We start from the raw sequence: 7,415 nt of genomic DNA on the forward strand, positions 1-7,415 counted from the left end.
CTAAACGCTGTTACTATCAAGAACAAATACCCTCTTCCTCGCATCGATATTCTGTTTGATCAGCTCTCCAAGGCTAAGGTATTCTCCAAGATCGATTTGAGGTCTGGCTACCATCAGATCAAAATTCATCCTGAAGATATACCTAAGACAGCTTTCTCTACTCGTTATGGTTTGTTCGAATACCTCGTCATGTCATTTGGGTTGACAAATGCTCTGGCACACTTTATATACCTGATGAATTCTGTATTCATGCCGGAATTGGACAAATTTGTCGTCGTGTTCATTGATGATATCCTGGTATATTCTCAGAATGAAGAAGAGCATGCTGGACACCTGAGAATTGTTTTAACTCGGTTACGTGATAACCAGCTTTATGCCAAGTTCAGCAAGTGCGAGTTCTGGTTGAACAAGATACCTTTTCTTGGTCATGTATTATCTGGTGATGGAATTTCGGTTGACCCTACTAAGGTGCAAGAAGTCCTGGAGTAGAAGGCACCTACTACGGTCACAGAAGTCCGAAGTTTTCTAGGTCTGGCTAGCTATTATCGTCGCTTTATCCCACATTTCTCAAAGGTCACCAAGCCCATGACTCGGCTACTACAAAGGATGAGAAGTTTGTGTGGACTCCGAAGTGTGAAGAGGCTTTCCACACTTTGCGGACCTTACTAACCTCTGCTCCTGTATTGGCACAACCTGACATCGAGAAGCCTTTTGATGTCTACTGTGATGCATGTGGCACCGGTTTGGGGTGTGTTCTTATGCAGGAGGGTCGAGTAATTGCTTATGCTTCGTGCCAGCTCCGAAAGCATGAAGTCAACTATCCTACCCATGACTTAGAGCTAGCCGCAGTTGTTCATGCCCTGAAGATTTGGAGACATTACTTGCTGGGTAATGTGTGCAACATCTATACTGACCATAAAAGCCTCAAGTACATCTTTACTCAACCTGAGTTGAACATGCGTCAATGACGATGGTTAGAATTGATCAAAGACTACAACCTTCAAGTGCACTACCACCCTGGTAAGGCAAATGTGGTTGCTGATGCCCTAAGCAGAAAGGCCCATTGCAATTCCTTAGTTAGTGAAGACTTTCATCTGGCACACCTCCTTCATCCTGTAGTACTCCACAGTATCACTGTGGATTGCTCTCTTAGAAGTCGAATTATCGAGCTCCAGAAGACGGATGTGGGTGTATTTCACATCAAGCGGAAAATGAAAGAGAAAGAGACCAAGCACTTTAAAGTCGATGACAAGGGAATTCTCTGGTTTAATGATAGGCTTGTGGTACCCAAAGATAAAGAACTTAGAAATCAAATTATGGATGAAGCCCATTCTTCAAAATTGTCCATCCATCCTGGTAGCAGTAAAATGTATCAAGATCTCAAGCTGTATTATTGGTGGACCAAGATGAAGAAAGAAATCGCAGCTTACGTGGCAAGGTGTGATAACTGTTGCAGAGTCAAGGCTATTCACATAAGGCCTGGACTATTACAGCCACTCTCTATTCCTGGCTGGAAGTGGGAAGAAATTAGCATGGATTTTATTGTTGGATTACCCACTACCAAAAGGGGTTGTGATTCCATCTGGGTTATCGTAGATCGTCTAACTAAATCTGCTCACTTTATTCCAGTCAAATCTACCTATCATCCTCACAATTATGCTGAGATTTATTTTCAACAAGTGGTGCATCTCCATGGTGTACCCAAATCCATTGTTTCTGATCGAGGGCCGCAATTCACGGCTCACTTTTGGGAGTGCTTACATCGGAATCTTGGCACTCATCTAATCCGCAGTTCTGCCTATCATCCGCAAACATCAGGACAGACTGAGCGTGTGAATCAAATTCTTGAAGACATGCTTAGAGCTTGTCTTATCTCTTGCAAAGGCTCTTGGGAAGACTGGTTACCTCTCGCGGAATTCTCTTATAACAACAGTTATCAAGAGAGTATCAAAATGGCTCCTTTTGAAGCTCTTTATGGCCGCAAGTGTAGAACTCCTTTGAACTGGGTGGAACCCGGAGAAAGAAGATTCTATGGAATTTATTTTGTAAAAGAAGCCGAAGAGCAAGTCCGAACTATATAGAAGAATATGACTGCCGCACAGGCTAGACAAAAGAGCTATGCTGACAAGAGAAGAAAACCTATTGAGTTTGAAGTAGGTGATCATGTTTATTTGAAGGTATCCCCTATGAAAGGAGTCAAGCGTTTTGGAATTAAAAGAAAACTTGAGCCTCGATATGTTGGACCCTACCGCATTATCGAGAAAAGTGGAAGAGTAGCCTATAAGCTCGATCTACCATGGGAGATGGGGGCTATATTCCCGGTATTCCATGTGTCCCGGCTTAAGAAGTGTCTTCGTATTCCTGAGGAGAGAATAGCAACAAGGAAAGTCAACTTGAAATCTGATCTTTCTTATGAAGAAAAGCCCGTGCAAGTCCTAGATACTCAAGAAAGAGTGACTCGTACACGAGTAGTTAAATTATACAAGGTAGTTTGGAGTAATCATAGTGAACGGGATGCAACCTGGGAGCGGGAAGATTATCTAAAGGAAAATCATCCAACTTTCTATACTAAATGGTACGCTTTCCAAATCTCGGGACGAGATTTTTCTAAGGGGGGAGGGCTATAACACCCTAGGTGTTTAGGCTTCCACTAAATTGCATGTCATTTCATAAACATGTGCATTATCCATGTCATCATGCCATTATCATTGAAACATACGTATGCAACATTTTAAATTTTATGTGTTTCATGCTGGATTGCTTAGAGTGGTAGTAGTGCAACATGGGAATGCAACATGAAACTCTCATACCTTGAAACATGGCAACATGGTAGTAATGTGACAAGTCTAGGATAACAACAAGGTCATGAAACATGCAAAACATTTCATTGCAACATTGGGTGAATTGCTTGTTTTACTTTCTTTATTACATGTGATCATTAGAAGTGGTATAACAATTTTGTAAAATGGTTGATCATGGTCTATTACACCTTAACTACACTTAGGTTACTTGTTTGGACATTGTTCATGTAGATCAAAATGACCAAAATGCCCTTAATTGCATGTTTGACTTGAATTGACCCTAGGAGTGTCATAGTTTGACTATTTAAAAAGTCCAACTTGGAAGCGTTGCATGGCTGTACACTCTTTACAAAAGTTGTAGCTAATTTAGCAAGGAACAAAAGTTGTTTTATGACCAACTCATGAAAATGGATAGAACATGCTCAAACATGGCCCACAAGTCAGAAGTACATGCTGATTTCATATTTAGCAATTTTTTCTAAGTCCTAAAGTGTAGTACAGTTTCGTGTACACATGTTTGGAGACATGTATCTCCCTAACCGAGCCAAACCAGCTTGAGCTCCTGTGGAAAGAGTTGTAGTTCACATGTAGATGAGCAACTTTGTTAACTATGGCATGGCCTAGATCACCACGGATTAGGAGTTGATGATCGTCGAATACGTGCTGTCAGTCATCGCCGATAAACACTGAATCGCGTTTGTTTTCAGAAAACGGTCAGTCGCCGTGGCCGACCGGCTCAGAGGCTTGACGCCGCATGTCCGCCACTCATCGCTGGCCTTCTGTCGCGCAGGCCACGTTCCACGGACGTCCTGGCGTTGCAGCCGCGTCTTGAAGCCACCCCAGCGCCTACCCGACGCACTCGCCGTCCCATTTCGCATTCTCGCCTCCCACCGCAGCCGTCCGCCATTGCTAGCCGCACCTTCGCCTTCGCCTCGCTTGCTCACCTTTGCAAAAACGCGTTGCTCCGTTCGCCCAGAGCCTCGCCGTGTTCCCCTCCATCACCTCCACCGTTCAATCGAGTCGATTGAGCCTCGGTAAGGGCGTATTCGCCGTTTTCCCCCACCGCAGCCATGGCGGGACCTCGCCGGAGTTGGCGCTCCATGTGGCCAGCTATCCGCGTGACCTTTCCACCCCTCCTCTACCTGTAGCTAGGTCCGATGAGCACCACCGAAGCCCGTAGCGCCAACCATTAGGGCTGCGACGCCGTATCGTCGCCGGAGCCGGCCGTGCCGTGGCCGAGCGCCGCCGTGGCCATCGCCACCCCTCCTTGTTGCGTCAATAGCTACGAATGAGGGTTCCCCTAGGTCCGCTAGGATGAGGCGAGCACATAGAAACCCTTACCTTCGCCGGAGAAGCCACCGGCGGTGAGCTACGCCACCGGTCGTCGCTCCTCCCCTGTTTCGCTCACTGACGAGCGGGTCCGCCTTGTCAGCCGCTGAGGCTCAGGCGGGAGCCCAGCTGGGGCCGCGCCAGTGCGCTTCGCGGGCCGCTATTCCTTCGGGCCGGCCCAACTGTGGCTGAGTTTTATTTCCTTATTTATTTTGTTTTATTATTTCACAGATTTGTATTGATATTCAAAAATCTGTATTTCTTAGTATATAGATCCAAATGCCATGGTTCTAATTTTGTTGAGTTCTTAGTATTGTCTAGTATTTAACAAAAATAGTATATGAGCACATGTTTTAGAAAAATTGGCTGAATTAAATAGGAGTTTGAAATGTGTTTTTAGAAGCATGCAAACTTGTTTGAATTTTATCTTGAGTTTCTGTGGTCCAAAAATTATGAAATTTTGTGGGTCCTCTATTTTGGTTTAGTAGAGTCTCTGGTTAAAATTTCAGAGCCAATGCATGTGTAGTTTTTAAGTTATAGAATTTCCTTTTATTAATGGGTGGATCTTGTGTGAATTTTCATAATTTTTCTATAGATCTAGTAAAGGTAAAATTTGGTGGGTACTATTCTTATGCTAGAATGATGCTAGAAAAAAAATGTGAAATATGTTGCTTGACACTTTTCATTAGGATTTCTTAATTATGCCATTTTAAGCCAGTATGCCTTATCATTTTTGTGTAGACTGTTATACTTACTCAATGGCTTTGAAATTTTTATGGTAGTCTATATGCAGCATGAGATAGCTACTGTAACTTTTGTAGATTTTTCTGAACAGTTTTACTATATATTGCTTTAATCACCTAATTAACTAAATAAATTAGAAAATGGTATTAAATAATTTATTTAGAAGTTGGCACTATACTTTCTAGTGTTCCTCTGGGGTGTGCAACAAGTTGGTAAACTTGGTTTGGTCAAATTAGGCTTTTGCATCATCATTAAATAATTAAGTTAGTAACCCTGTCATTTCTGGACAGATTCTAGATTTACTGGAATTCAGTTTGATTCACGTAAGAATCATGCTGTGATGTTTACAAATGAATTGTAGAGAATTTCATAAGCTTTCCAGCATGTCCTCATGCAAGTCAATTGGAATTGTAGAACTTTAGTTGTCATTTAATTAAGGGACTACTTGTATGCATATGAAACTTAAATGTTAAATTATGTATACCTTTATTATTTCTAAGTTGTGGTAATGTTCCTAGGTGTTAGGCCTTTAACTGAAGATGAGCATCTTTACCTTAGGTTATGCAAGTTAGGTAAGTTGATCTTGTCTTTAAGTTAAGTAGATACATGCTTAAAGTGATTTGAATAGAGCTAATTACTCGGTAAACGAGTGTCCAGTGATACTTTCGTAAACACTCACTGTGATCCATTCATCATGAGCATCATGTCATTCCTTATGCATCCATGATATTTATCTTTTGCATCGGCATGCAATAGGTGCACCGGAAGGAGTAACCCTGCTAGAATTCGAGGAACCGAGCGAGCAGCAGCAGTCGACGCCGGAGGTTCAGGAGGAGCAGCCTTCAGGAGAAGTGCCAGACGAGGTCGCCGTTGAGTGCCCAGATCACCGTCCTTGCAACTTTGTGAAAGGCAAGCCCCGGAGCATATTAAGCCTCCTAATTTCTGAAATGCAGTTACAATATTATCGTTACATATATATATATTGTTGCATTAAGTTTAGGTGTTGGATGCAAACAATTGCTGCATTGGTTACCCAATTCCTTGTCCAGATATTGTTACTCTGAATCCTATGTAGCTCAGGCTCGAGTAGTGCTTAGCCCTGCTTAAACGCGGTAGAAGTCGGGTGATTTCCTGTCACCTGCGAGATATAGGAATATACATGTGGCACGGTTGGCTATATTTGCTATCGTGGAAAAGAACCAGTCTTAATTTGAAATGAAGACCGGACGGAGGCTTGCCGGTTTGCAGTGACTCCATCTGCGTCGCTTAAGGACTGATTCTTGGAGCCTTTCCTGTTCATGTTGAACGCATGCCTCTCTCTTAGTTGGCCGGGTCTGGAGACTGACCGCGAAGCCGAGTAGCTCAACTCAGGCCGAGAGTCGATAACTATAAAGTACGCCTCAGAAGGGAGCCGTAGGCGTGAGTCTAAGGGCAGGTGATTTAAAAGTCCTGATCGTCCTGGTAGAAGGGTAATCCCTGAGAGCGCTGGCGCTGATCGAACCCGCGAATTTGGTTCCTGAGTTGTACCAAAGGTAACCCACGGCTACTCTTGCTAAGTATGCCAGGGTGAGAGTTAGGAATACCCCCTCAGCTGAGTTGTAATTCGATTCGAATCGCCGTCTCTCCCGGTTAGTGAGAACTTGACGGGCTTATCTCCAATGTAGATACACTTAATAACATAATGGTTCGGAAATGATGATATGATGATGACAGCCTTATTATACCTACTATGGTTAATATTGTTTGCTCCTAATAAGTGAGTGCTCTAGTACAGGTGCTAATCTAGTGGACAGGTAAATAATGATAAGCTTGATGCTAAGTTTAATTTGGTTACTATAATCTTAAGCTCTTTTATGCAACTATGTTTAGCTAGCCCACCTGAAAAGCCTTGCATGATCCTTGGTGTCCTTGATTTCTGATTTTGTCGGGTAAGTCTAGCTGAGTACCTTCTCGTACTCAGGGTTTATCTCCCACCTGTTGCAGATGACCAGTTCTACTTTGGTTGCTGCAAGTACTGCCTTCTCCCAGCTGGGGATGAAGACTAGACCGTTGGGCACGGTCTCTACTAGTTCTCGTACCTGATAATGCTTTTGTGGGACATGACTCAGCCTTGGCAATGTATTTGAAAATCATGATGTTTTGTACTAAACTATGTTGCTTCCGCACACTCAAACTTGGATTGTAATATTCTATTTCCACTCTGATGGATGTAATCCGAATGCTACTTGTGAAATGTTGTAACGGATGATGTGTTGTGTTGAATCACTACGATCTTGGTTTGTATGTCGAGAGTTGGTTGAAATCCTTCGTGATTTCCGGACTACCGGGATTATGGGAGCTTAAGTACAGGAATTTGATCGCTTCGGTGATTGTTTTTGTACTTACGTTCTTATGATTTGGTCGGTTCTGTTACAGCACACCAGGCATTACTTCATTTTTTAGGTGATGCAGTTTTTCATTAAAAAGCTTAGAAAGATCTCTAGATGTGGTGAATCTAGACACTCTCTTGTATGTAGGATTGTGAGCACACTGAATGTAATC

The sequence above is a fragment of the Miscanthus floridulus genome, chromosome 5 (assembly GCF_019320115.1).
Source record: "Miscanthus floridulus cultivar M001 chromosome 5, ASM1932011v1, whole genome shotgun sequence".
Taxonomy (NCBI): domain Eukaryota; kingdom Viridiplantae; phylum Streptophyta; class Magnoliopsida; order Poales; family Poaceae; genus Miscanthus; species Miscanthus floridulus.